A 13933-nucleotide genomic window follows, 5' to 3' on the forward strand; every position below is an offset into this window, starting at 1 on the left:
ATAAAGGTTCCAATTCTTACAGTTCCACTATTAGTGCTCTAGGATAGAGTATTTGAACACCTTGGGATATGTGTAAATGCCAAAAAAATAGGAGTATATAATTGAGCCATCATTTTAGTGAACTAGGAGGTGTAAATTGGCCAGATGAATGTAATGGTAATTTAGAGCATTACAAAAAAAGAATCAGGTCAAAAGGCCCCACAGTTTGAAAGTTATCGCAGTTTTTTCGAGTTTTGGAGACCTCCTAAGAATGCTTCAAAGTCAAGATAGGGGCATTAATGACCTCAAAAAGGGCCAAAAAATGGGGGACAAGAAAAGCTAGTCCATAGGGCTATAGAGCACTTTGAGAGCTTTCTAAAAATGTAAATGGTTCATCAATTGGAGCTACAGTTCAAAAGTTATGCCTCCCGAAAGTTTGGTTACCATTTCTAGATTCTTCTAGATTTGTGTCAACTTGTAATGTAGCTTCTGGAGCCTTCTATTTGGTCGGTGGATGCCAACTAGCACTTTTTAGAATGTATTCCTAGTCCTTAACCCTTCGAGGTCTATTTAAGGACATTTCTGGCATTGTAAAAGGCAGTTTGGAGTGGAGTTTGAGAGGAGGTACTAAAAGGAGAGATTATCTCTAGATTTATGCTATTGTAAGCCCATAAGGCATGTTATGAAGTCTATTTTCTTTGTACTGAATGTACTAGATTATTTTCATAGTTAATACAATTTCCCTTTTCTTGTTGTGTCCATTCTGTGCTTGGGTTGTGTCCCCATAAAAAACTCTTAATTTATTGATATGGGTAACTTTAAATAATATTCCAACAGAACTTTTCAACATCAATATCTTCATTCAGATCAGAGACAAACTATGAGCAATAAAGGGATATGAACCATGTCATTCTAAATCCTCAAATGTTAAATTATTAGTTAACCTTAAATTGGATCTTTATGAACAAGAACAAATTAAAATCATAACAAATAGATCATTATATAAAATTAACTATACCATTTATTTAAGAAAAATCAAATATGTAAAATATCAAAAAGAAGGAAGAAGAGTGGCATCAAGCAGCTCAAATTTTGAGGAAATAAGACTAGATGATAGCACAGGGGAACATGATACAAAAGAGGTTATGAGGGAATAGGACAACAAGATTAAAAAGGGAAGAATGCAGAATAAAATAGACAACATAGTAATAATAGATAACAAGGTGAGATAATAGACCCAAAAATCATTCAAAGTGTCCTCATAAGCATTCAAAAGAAATAAAAAAAATTAGAGAAAGAGTATATTAATTAGATTACATAGAGAAGTTAGGAAAGAATCCAACTTCTTAATGCACTAGGGAGAAAAGCAAAAAAATTAAAAGGAGATCCCAAGCAATCAAAATTAGATGTTTTGGAATTAGAGGAGAACATCAGAGAAATCAAAATACTCAATGAAGAAATAACACTAAAAATTAATGATGTCATCGATCAAATAGAGATCCTATAGTCATCAGAGGATCTTGAAAATCATAAAAAAGATAAATCTCCTTCTAAAAGAAGAAATGAACAAAGGAAAATAAACATGCAGAGTAAAGAAAAGGAATAGATTTAGATTGAAAAGAATGGGACAGGGCCTCATAGTAATGAAAATTATTTGGAACAAGAGTAGAATAGGACACAAACTATGAAGGACATAGAAAATTTATGGCTCTTCGACTCAGAGACACCTCAAAAAATGGATATGAGTACACCAATACAAAATAAAGGAAGAACAACAACAATATCATTAAATAAAGGAAATTGGGAAGAAAGTATAGAAGCAAATGAAGAATAGAACATGCAAGGAGTAATTCCTCTACCATCTTTTGTTCAATGGAGCAACACTACCATAAGGAAAAGAGATAAAAAATGATGTTATAAATTTTGGGAATGTTAAAAAAATGAGGTAGATCCCTTTGAAGTACAAGAAAACTCGGAAAAAAAGGAGGAAGAATATCCAATAGACAAAGAAAAGGGCAAGAATCTAGCAAAAATTAGAACACTATCAAAGCATCTAGAATAGAGAAATACTCAAGATACAATAAAGGAGAATGAGAAAGATCTATGGAAGAATTGGGAAGAATATGGAATAATGATGGACACAGAATAGAGAACAATAGATGAATCATAAAATGAAGAGAATATAAAAATGAAGATAATAAATTTTATAATGAAGAGTAGATGGATTTAGCCAAACAAAAAATTAAAGAGTTGGAGAAAAAGAAAAAGAGGAAGAAGAAAATTAAACATAAACTATCAACAATGCCCAGGAAAATCTAGAACAACTAGGCATCTCAATCAATCAAGAAGGCATTAAAACTGTAAAGTGTGGCAAGAAAAAATTAAAACAAGGAAATCACGAAGATTATTGAGAGAAGCAGATGGTTAGGCAAAAGAACAATAAAAGATTAGCAGATTCTAAAAGTAGGGAAGGGGAAGAGCCTTCCCAAGTCAGTATGAGAATAACAACTTGGAATGTTAGAGGTCTTAATGCTCCTAGCAAAAAATTATTAATAAAAAGAAATTTAACACAATTTGAATCTAAAATTATATTATTACAAGAATCTAAAATAAACAAAGAAGGATTAAAATTAGAGAATAAACTAGGTAGTTGGAACACAATTCTATAGGAATCAAGAGAAACTTTAGGAGGGTTGGGCATGATATGGAATCCAAGAAAGATAAACCTAGATTTAATAAACTCCAATCATAACTAAATGAGTTGAAATATTAAGAGTGTTAGGAATAACCTACATATAATTCTAATTAATGTATATGGTCCAACTCATAATGCAAATAAAAAACTATTATGGGAAGAAATTAACTTATTCATTAGAGATCACAACAAAAAATACATACTATTAGGGAAAGATTTTAATGTTATTTTAAATCTAGATGAAAAGCATGGACGTATGCAACATATCTCACAAGCTTCTATAGACTTTAAAAATTGGATAGATCTTAATAAATTATTAGATATCACCATCAATAATGGATCATATACATGGAACAATAGGAGGAAATTTTTTACCTATACAGCAAAAAAATTGGATAAATTCCTCCTTAAAAGGGAATTAAGAAATATAGATATGGATCTACAATCAACAATTTTCCCTATAGTAGGATCATATTATTATCCAGTAAGAATTGAATTAACTAAACCCAAAAAACCACAAAGAAAACCATTTAAGTGTGAAAAAATGTGGTTCCTCGATAATAGTTTCATGAATCAAATCAAATTATGTTGGACACCGGGTAACTTCAAAGGGTCAAAAGTGCTTTGGTTCATGGCTAAGATGAAAATGATAAAGGAAAACATACTTAAATGGAACAAAACACACTTTGATAATATATTTAAAGAAAATCTAAAAAGACTAAATGAAGAAGTAATAAAAAAGGGAATGAATAATGTAAAACATTTAAAAGAAAAAGAGTTGCTTGCTAAATAGGAGAAGATACTGACAAAAGAAGAAATCTTCTAGAGACAAAAATTGAGAGAAACTTGGCTAATAGAAGGAGACTATAGTACAAAAAAAAATCATAATAGTACTATGTTTAATAGATCTAGGAATAAAATATCAAAAATCAAAGACTCGGCAAGTAATGTTATCAAGAATCCCACAAATATAGCAAAAATATTTGTAGATTACTTCAAAAAAATTCTAAATAAATTTGATAGTTCTAACAGGTTTGCTCAAATTAAAATGTGAGAATCTATCCCAAAATTGGTATCTATAGAAGACAACAAATTTCTAAACAAACCAATATCCCTAGAAGAATATAAATAAACCATTTTCAGTATGAATCTAGATAAATCACTAAGGCCAGATGGATTTCATTTTTTTTTTTGTATCAAAAGTGTTGGGATATGATTGGCATAGATTTATGGAGATCCATAGGAGCATCTAGAAATGGTGGTTCTTTATTATCAAAAATCAATCATAATTTCTTAATACTTATACCCTAAAAAATAGAATCTAAAATTCTAAGGGACTTTAGACCCATAGCTCTATGTAATACTATTTATAAAATCCTATCTAAAACTCTATCCAGACACCTTAAATTGATTTTTCCACAACTTATCTTAGAGGAACAAACAAGATTTTTACTTGGAAGATCTATTCTAAATGGTATAATTATTATACAAGAAATGATGTATTCAACAAATAAGAACAAAGAGGCAAGTATGTTTATGAAATTAGATATTTAGAAAGCATATGATATAGTGGATTGGAGATTCTTATGCAAAACACTACAAGCCTTTGGGTTTTCCCACCAATGGGTAAATCTCATTTTCAAATACATATCAACCCAAACAATATCACTTCTCATTAATGGGACCCCAAAAGGATATTTTGACATTTTGAGAGGCATAAGGCAATGAGATCTAATATCTCCTTTAATATTCATAATCATGGTAGAAGATTTTGGAAGGACAATAAAAAGAATCACAAACTAAAGGTAGAATTAAAGGAATCATGGTAATAGATAACATTTGTAACATAATGTATCAACAATTTGTAGATGACACAATTCTGCTAGGAGAAAGCTCATTGAAGGAAGCCCAAAACTTCAAAAATATACAACTATAAATGGAAGCATGAGGTCAAAAAGTAAATGCTGAAAAATCAAAAATATTCTTTAGTAACACCAAACCTAAATTAGAAGATCAGATTTTCAATATAATGGGTTATAAAAAAGGAACATTTTCATGTAAATATCTAGGTATAGAATTGGAAAAAGGTTCAAGAAATAATAAAGGCTAGAAAATTATTCTAGAAAGAATGGATAAGAAAATGGGAAGCTGGAAAGGAAAGTGGCTAACAAATGTGAGTTAAGTAACAAAGATTAAAATAGTTTTTCAGCTCTTCCTACTGATCAACTATCGTGCCTTCCACTAAATAAAAAAATAAACAAGAGGCTTGAAGCAAAGATAAGAAGCTTCTTTTGGAATGACATGGAAGAACATAAGAAAATGGTATTAATAAAATGGGATAATGTATGCAAACCTAAGGAACTGGGTGGTTTAGGGATAAAAAATTTCAATTGGTAGAATGAAACCTTAGGAGCTAAATTGGTTTGGAGAATATATGATGAAAGGGATAAAAAATGGGAAAAGATTCTTTTAAAAAAATACTTAAATGTAGCAGATCCAACTTCCCTTTTTAGGATGCACCATTTACCTAAAGGGTCAATAAGTTAGAATTTCATAGTAAAATGTAGATCATTGATAAGTAAATATATCACTTGGGATATAGGAAGAGGAGAAGAAGCATTCTTCTAGAAAGATCCATGGGATGTTCATTCCTCTTAGATAGCTTAGGAATTCTAGCAAATGTTAAGAATAAATTTGTAAATTATGGGGGACAAAAGTTAGCAATTATAATTTCATGAAAGAGGAAAATGGAAAAGAAATATGGGCATAGAAAAATATAGAAAATATAGATCTAGAAACTATAGAAAAGGAGACATTTGAAAGAATTCTCCAAAAGAGAAAAGCAAAAAAAATGGAAAGAGGAGATAAACTCATTTGGGGAGCCTCCAAAGATGGCAAATACAATGTCAAAAAAGGATACAACCTTATTATTCATTTGCAAAGATGGGAAGAGATAGACATGCCTCTTAAACTATGTTGGGATATCGCTTGCCTTCTGAAAGAAGGAATATTCCTTTTGGAAGCCCTTCAAAAAAGGATATTAACAGTGGATAGGCTTAGGAAAATAGGTTTTGAGGAACCACCAAGATGAGTTTTATGCAAAAAAAAAGTGAATTAATAGATCATCCTTTTTTCTAATGAACGTATGCTAAAAAATGTTGGGAATGGTTAAGGTAGAAGTTGTCTTGGACATTGCCTTTGCCAAGTAGTCTAGAGAGTAATTTGAAAGGTTGGCTTAATGGTAAACCTCATAATATTTATGATAAACTGTAGAATATCTATCCTTCCATCCTTATGTGAAAAATCTAGAAAGAAAGAAACAAAAGGATTTTCTATGAGAAGTAATTGATTAGTTCCATGTTAATTTTTAAAAATAGAAGTGTGCATAGTAGAAGTGATGAACTCTCATCTAAGAAAAAAAATAAAAGAAGAAGGTGCATTCTTAATATGGGAAGATATAATGAAATGAAATTGGACCAACTTGATCAACCCCCCACTAATATATAAGAAAGGTAGCCAAGAGGAAAGGGATAAGTGTAAATGGGAACCCCCACCAAATTGATGGACAAAATTGAACTTTGATGTGGCATCAAGAGGAAATCTAGGTAAATAGGGTATAGGATGTATCATAAAAAATGATTATGGAAAATTTATCATTAAAAGAGTGAGATTTACAAAAAACATGATGAATAATTTAGTAGAAATTGAAGCCCTTCAAGAAGGATTCCAATTATGCCTTAACATAGGTATTAAAAGACATATAATAGAAGGGGATTCAAAAATTGTTCTCAATGCCTTAAGGAAGAGGAATACCCCAAATTGGTTATTAAACTCAAAACTAGAAGTTTTAAAATTATTCAATCTCATTGAAGAATCTAAAATTCAACATATATTTCAAGAAGAAAATTGAAAAGCTAGTTATTTAGCAAACAGGGGGGTAGATGGAGAGGAAATATTAATTTTTAATAATCAATAAAATAGAACTCAATATTAAAAATTATAATTTATATAATTACCTAATATAAATATAAGTTAATAAGTAAACATTTAGATATTAATTAGTAATTATCATAAAAACATTATAAATAGGTAATTAAGGGAGCTCTATGAACTGACATCATTATTTGTTAAGCCTTCTAGAGCTTTCATGTCCTTTTCCACTATAAATGAGGCATTTCATTTCCAGCATGTTAAGTGTTGCCTATTATTAAAGTTTCTCAGTTTATGTTTTAGCATGGATTCTGTTGTTGTCATGTTCCATGCATTAGAAGATAGGACAATGGCATTAAGGGGAAATGTCAAACCAGAAAGGTAGAATAGGATTTTGAATCATATGGGTGATCTATCCAAGGTAGTTGTTAGTAGAGTCTTAGGTGAGCTAGTTTTCAACTATGATTACACATGGTACACAAATAGAGTAGTTATAGGGTCATTTATAGCATGCTTAGCCAGGAAAAATATAGAACAAGATCTAATCATAAACATGTGTAGTGACATTTTCTACCCAACCTAGTTGGAAGGGTTGGAGCATTTAACTAGAGGATTCCTCTCATGGAGGTTTACATGAGTCACCCACCAGGAATTTTAGGTCAAGCTAACATTTTGAGGTGCCCTATACTGATAATTAGTGACAATGTCAAGTTTTATCAAGCTTGGTAGAAAATGGAGGCAAATATTTCCTTTGTTTTGTGATGGAGAGGAATAGTGGTTGAGAAAATGTGGAATTGATTAAAAACTATTTTAATCTTTATTCTTCTTATGTTGTGCCAGAGGTTGATTTGGAAAATTTGGAGAATCTAGAATTCATTCTCCCTAATCTGTTCAAATCTAGTAAAGAGTGGACTACCTTAATCTTTCCTCTTGGGTGTTCGGTGACCAACATCAAAGAAGCTTCAGAGATTATTATGGCATGCATTAAAAAGGTTGAGATATAGAACATTGTTATTTAGTGTTTTTTCTTGAAAATAATAGTGGCTCCTATAATTAGGGTTTTGATTATTAGGGATATATTTAGGTCTTTATGGGTATCTGTATGCTATGGCCATGGGTCAGTTTTACTCTATTTTTTTCCCTTTTTGACCCATTATTATTAGGATTTATGTATTTTGGTATTAGTAGTATTACATTGTTTGACATTATAGTTTATGAGTAACAAATGTAGTTCATAGTTTTCCTTATATGGAGAAAGTTGTTTGTAAATATTAGCTATGATTAATACAAATATATAAAGATAACTTTTGTATGTTTGGCAGCTCTCCCTTTTGCCTCTTTTGATCGAAAATGGTTTTTTTTTCATTTATATCTAATTAGGTTGATTTATGGATGATAACTTTTTTGGGACATTTTTTTTTAATAAAACAAAGAATGGTGAATTAGTGTTTTATATATTTTGTATTTTAGGTTCATAATTGATAGACGTTGCAAATATGAATTAATTTAGTACAATTAATTGGAATCAAGCATGGATAAGATTTATGGATTATTTTTATGAACTCTGATTCCATCCTTCATAGATCTATGAATTTAGTAACAGACTTTAAAATCATCAAGTGAGGGTAGATTTATTAATCTTGGTTAAGGGACTTTTGATAAGTTTGAAAATAAAGAATTAAGAAATTAAAAAATATGGTAAGAAGAATTAAAATATGAGAAAAATATTTCAATCACTAATAAAGATAAACATTAATAAAAATAGTTTTGATATTGAGACAACATAGTTCTTAGCAATATACATATAGTCACACATAGAAGATGATGAATCTAGTAAAGAAAACAAAGAAATTAAAAAATTTTGGCTCAAATTAAAACTAATGTTAATTGGCAGCAGCATGAATTCTTAGAGGCTCAATTAGATACAATGAATAATGCTTATTCTAATGTGTTTCCAGTATTTTGCATCACTATATCTACATTTTTAGTACTTTAAAGTTGGTTTAAGTAGTGAACGTTATGTTGATCTCAAGTTGGTTTTAACATATGAGTCTTTATATACTTAAGTCATTTACAACTTAGAACTTAGGTCATGTCGAACAAGTAATACATGCCAAACATAACATGTCAGATAGTTCAGGTCAAGTGAGTTAATCAGTAACTATCGAGTAAAGAGTTAGTGTTGGGTCACTCAAGTGTCAAGTAGTTAGTATGTGCCACGTCATTAAGATTTTGAGTGACAACATTAAAGTTGCATTTGATGCCAAGCATTAGGGACTTTAGATGTTGAGTAAAATGGTTTTGACATAGTTATTTGTAATGGGAAAAAACTACTATGTGAACCATTTTGGAGCTAACTTAAGGATTTTTTTGTGATCCTAGATGATAAGAATGAATCTTATTGAGAATCCATATGCAGTACATATAGCCAAATAGTTAAAGGGATGAATTGAGTGACTAGATGGATGAATTATAATCATTTATTCATCCCTAACCTAAGTCACCTAGGTCTTCTCAAGGACAAACCCTAAACTTTCTATGAGTGTGGAAAGAGTGAAGAGAGAAGTTTGCATGTGCAAATAGAGCATTACTATTGGCTAAAGAGTTTTGAATGAGAGATATATTAAAAAATTGATTAGAGGAGAACATAGGAAATGAGTTAGAGGATAAAAGTAATACATCTAATCAGTGAGGATCAAGTACACATCAGAAAAGTTGTGATCTATTATATAGTAGTAGAGTGCTAACCAAAGGATCATTACTGAGACATTCTAATAGGTGAAGTAGTTAAATCTCTTAATGGAGTAGTCTTAATAGATTGTTGTAAATCCTTTAACAATGTGCTTACTTCATTGTATGTTGAAATCATTTAACTAGGCACACTTCTAACAAGGTTTTGAAATCCTTTAATAGGGTAAGATGAAACAATCTTGTAAGCCTTTAACAGGGTAGACCTTTTGTAGGGTAGATCATGTCTCATGATCAAACATTGTAACCTTCCTTGGATACACTTTATAACTGTAGTAGTGAAAATTTGTGGGTGTCATCCCCACCCTAATTTTACCTTCTCATTGGAGGTTTTTTGGGTAATCATATCTTGTGTCATAGGTGTTGAATGTTATTTTCTTTCATACTATGGATGGATATGTTTAGCTAGCTATTTTAATTTACATGAAAATTATGCAATGGGTTTGTGGTGAATTATTTTATGGTCAAAGTTTTAAAGTACTTATTCACCCCCTCCCAAAGTTTACTTTCCCTATTGTATTTCCAACAATTGGTATCAGAGCCTTGGTTCTCTAGAAAGGAAAGCCTTGCAACTTTGAGGAAAGATATTGAAGATGAAAGTCTAAAAGTTGGGAAAGACTATTGACAACCAAAATATTGAAAACCAACTTTCCCTACATCAGTTCAATGAAGCAAGAGATGAGTTGAAGCAATCATTGAAGAGAAGGAAAGAGATAGCTATTGAATAGAATGAAACATAATACCAAGAGATTAACACTACTAAATTATTTGAAGATGGAAGTACAAGTGAATTTGATGAAATAGTTGTAGATCTAATGGAAAAAAATGGAGCACTAACTAAAGAGGTCAAAAATCAAAAGATAGAAGAAGAAGTCCAATCACTATTTCTATGTTAGATGATCGAGAAAAGAAAGAAAGTTGAAGAGTACAAAGTGATGATTGAAAATGATAAAAGGAAACTAACCAATAGACTAGAAGAGAAGACATTAGAGGTGAATAGGATTTCTCACATGCAACTAGAAACATTGAATCAAATGATGATTGCCAATCATGAATCAAATGGAAAATATATTAAAATCACAACATTGTAGTTGTAGAATGAAAAACTAAGAAATGATCTTAAAAGAGATAAAGAATTTATTAAAATTTTCAACAAACCTAGTGAAGCCATCAAGTATTTTGAGAAATTGATGATATCTCCTAGATTAAATAGTGATACTACTAGATTAGGCTACACCAGTACTGGAGAAGGAGAATCATCCAAAAGTGGTGAACAAAGGAGAAACAAAGGTAAGAACTCCAAACCTTGTAACAAGAAAGGACATTAGGCACACGATGGTAGAACCAAGACCATGAAAACACAAAGATTTGTAGGATACTCCTATAACTATCATAAGGATGGAAATAGAGCATATGAGTGTAGATCCAAGCCCAAGTGGTCATCAAACAAGAAGAAAAAGGTAAATCACAATGGAAATTCTTATAATTTGGATTATAATACTAGGTATAGTTGTCACTACTATGAAGAGTATGGGAATGTTCCTAAGAATTTCATAAGAACACATTTCAAAAGTGATTACAATAGATGGTCAAGTGAGACTACATGTTTTAGTTTCTTAAATATTGGCCACATATACAAATATTATCCAACAAAGTCAAAGGCATGAAGAAGTGAGTTCAAAAAAGGGAAAGGAAAGGAAGATGTTGAGAAAGTCAAAGTGCAGATGAACAAAACATGGAAGAAGAAAGAAGATTGTAGTACATCAAATTTAGATAGGATCACTTCACCCAATGGGTCAGGTGATCACACCATCTCCAATTAATAAATCAAGAGGTATGTGTCGAACTAATATTTAAATGATATACCATACATCAGCTCCAAGGATTTAGTTCTAAAAAGATTATATATGGATTAAGAAAGATGCAAAGTGTCATTTAGAAGCTAGAAGAAACCTTTAAGTTTTGTTAGTCTTCATATTACTACCGAGCATGAAAAGTTTCACTTAAGCTATCGAGTGAAATCTAGTTGATGCTGATCTATCATAGGTGATAGTGTTGTCCAAGCTCATAGTGGTTGCTGAGCATAGAAGGAATTTCATAGAAGTCAAGTGAGTCAGAATTTCTATTATAGTCGAGCTTATAATTGTGTAAGTACTAAGCATTAATTGAATAGTTTTAAGTTCTATATGGTCAATTTTTGATTCACTTGACATCATTCAAATTTGGAGAGAGCACAAAGAGCTTAAGCAAAACTGAATAGATCATTCCAATAATTTGCACACTTGATTCAACCATTTTTTAATACCATTATTCAAATTTAAGAAGGTATTTATCGTGTGTTGAGCTACGCTATTTAAATTTTTGCAAACCTTACGTAGTCGATATGGTGTCTAGTTCTTCTGCTGCTATGGTTAAAGAGGGAAAGGAAGTTTTAAATGTTCAATTAATTAGTAATGATATTAGATAATCAAACTTTAGAAAAATTCCTGACATTACATACAAACAAGACTCATCTAGGGCACTATCAATGATACCACCACAAGTTTTAATGATTCAAGATGTAAGATGTTGTTACACATGTAAGGTGGGTAGTATAGGTGACATGGAGATCAGATATCTAAATGGAAAATTATATGAAAACATAATATTGAAGGAGGAATATAAGATTGTAGAAAATAAAGGGTTAACTCGTGCCCTAGATTTCCCCAATGTTTTCAAGATAGAGTGGATAAAGATTTTTTTGAGAAAGGTTCATGACAACTCTATGTGGTTAGAGGATAGACCTATCAAGATTACCAAAAGGATTATGTAGAGGGTAATAGGGTATGCAACCCTAGACAAACCTAAGATCATGAGAAGTGATGCAATAGAGGTTATTGAAAAAAACATAGGGGCAGTTGGAATAAGAGAGGAATGAAAATTGACACCATCACATATCCCCTAATTGCTTTTGCAGTAAGGATAATTGCACATAAATTCTTTCAATCTAGTAGATTGAATAATGTATCTTGTACTATTGTTGACATAGGCTACAAGAAAGTCAAGAAGGGTCATTCTTATGACCATGCCAAGTTACAATTACAACAGTTATTAGAAAACTTGGGAGCCATAAGGAAAACCAAGAGTGCATAGTGCAAGTTCAGTTCAGTACTTGTTTCTTTATTTTTCTATGTCCAAAACACATTTCCTTCTTTTGGTAAAGTTGCATGGAATACAAATAGATCTATTGATGTGCAAATAAGTGAATACATTGACCAACTTGGAGAAAATATTGAGTCTATAATGACTAACTACTTTGAAGACTTGATGTAGGAGCATCTTGGGTGTAAGAGCAATCTTGCATCACCCAAAAATATTTTCTTTTTAGTCTTTTCTATTTTAATAAGGACTAGTAGACAGGCTAGTTACTATTTATGGGAACTTTCTATTTTTAGTAAGGTTTTCATATGAGCTCAAAATGTTCTCATTTTCTATAGGAAGGTTCATTTTAGAGTTACAAGCCTACCATTAATATCTCATTGCTCTACCTTAAGTATCAGAGAAGTTAGTGCAGATTTTTGATGGAAAAATTTGCCAAAAAATCTTTAGGCTCAGCATTGGAGGCCTTAGAGTGCTCAAATAAGGTTCAAAAACTCGACAGAAGGGCCCTTGTGCAATTCCAAGCCTATAGATTAGGAGATGGCATTTCTGAAAAATGGTTATAATAGCAAATTAGAGCAATGGTTCAAGAGTTATGGATTTTAGAATTTGGGCTACCCAAAATATCTAAAATAATTGTCAAAGATGTATTTGGCTGACTCTACATGTATTATTAGGGTCTATCAGCTCTAGATATTGAGTTTCATTGTCTAGAACCTTCTTGGGCAGCATACAATTGCCTATTTAAGAAAGGCCCAGACATTGTCTAGGATAGCTCTAGGTGATAGTTTGTAGCTTTTCTTGTAGATTAATATAATGAAGGTGCTCATGTGGGTTAGAATATTACACTTGTGACTCTTGTAATTTTGCATTTGTGGTGCAAATAAGAAGTCAATATTTTATTCTCACATTTGGTATTGTTTCTTTGTTTCTATTATGGTTTATGGTATAAAGGGGAGCACCCTTCATCAAGTGGTATTAGAGATAGAGTTCTTAAGTGTATGGAAAAATCACCATGATAGCCCCTATTTTCACTAAGCTTAATTTTTCAAATTTATGGTGAAAATACTTAAATTGTTGTGATTGTTAGAGTTGTGTATTCTTGTTTTCATTTGTAGAGAGAACCCTAGCAATTTTGCATTGATCCAATTATTTTCCATTATCATCCCAATTATGATTTTTAGTGCCCTAGGGTTTTAATTTTATCCCACATTGCAAAAATCTTCATGAAATTAGTCTAATCCCTAACCCTAGGTTTTATATTTGAGTGGATTTTCATTTTGTCTTATACATCATCTTCTATAATGTTATGATAAGAGAGTTAGTGGAGCATCACAATGAAGAAATTTTGGTGTCTTGATCTTACAATGAATGTTGTGTCATAGTATCACAAGTGATAAAGTTTTCCTTCCTGATCATACAATTTCCTTTGTATCATATGAT

Source organism: Cupressus sempervirens, chromosome 2 (genome assembly GCF_028749045.1).
Source record: "Cupressus sempervirens isolate cs-2001-9-10 chromosome 2, ASM2874904v1, whole genome shotgun sequence".
In the NCBI taxonomy this organism is placed as follows: Eukaryota; Viridiplantae; Streptophyta; class Pinopsida; order Cupressales; family Cupressaceae; genus Cupressus; species Cupressus sempervirens.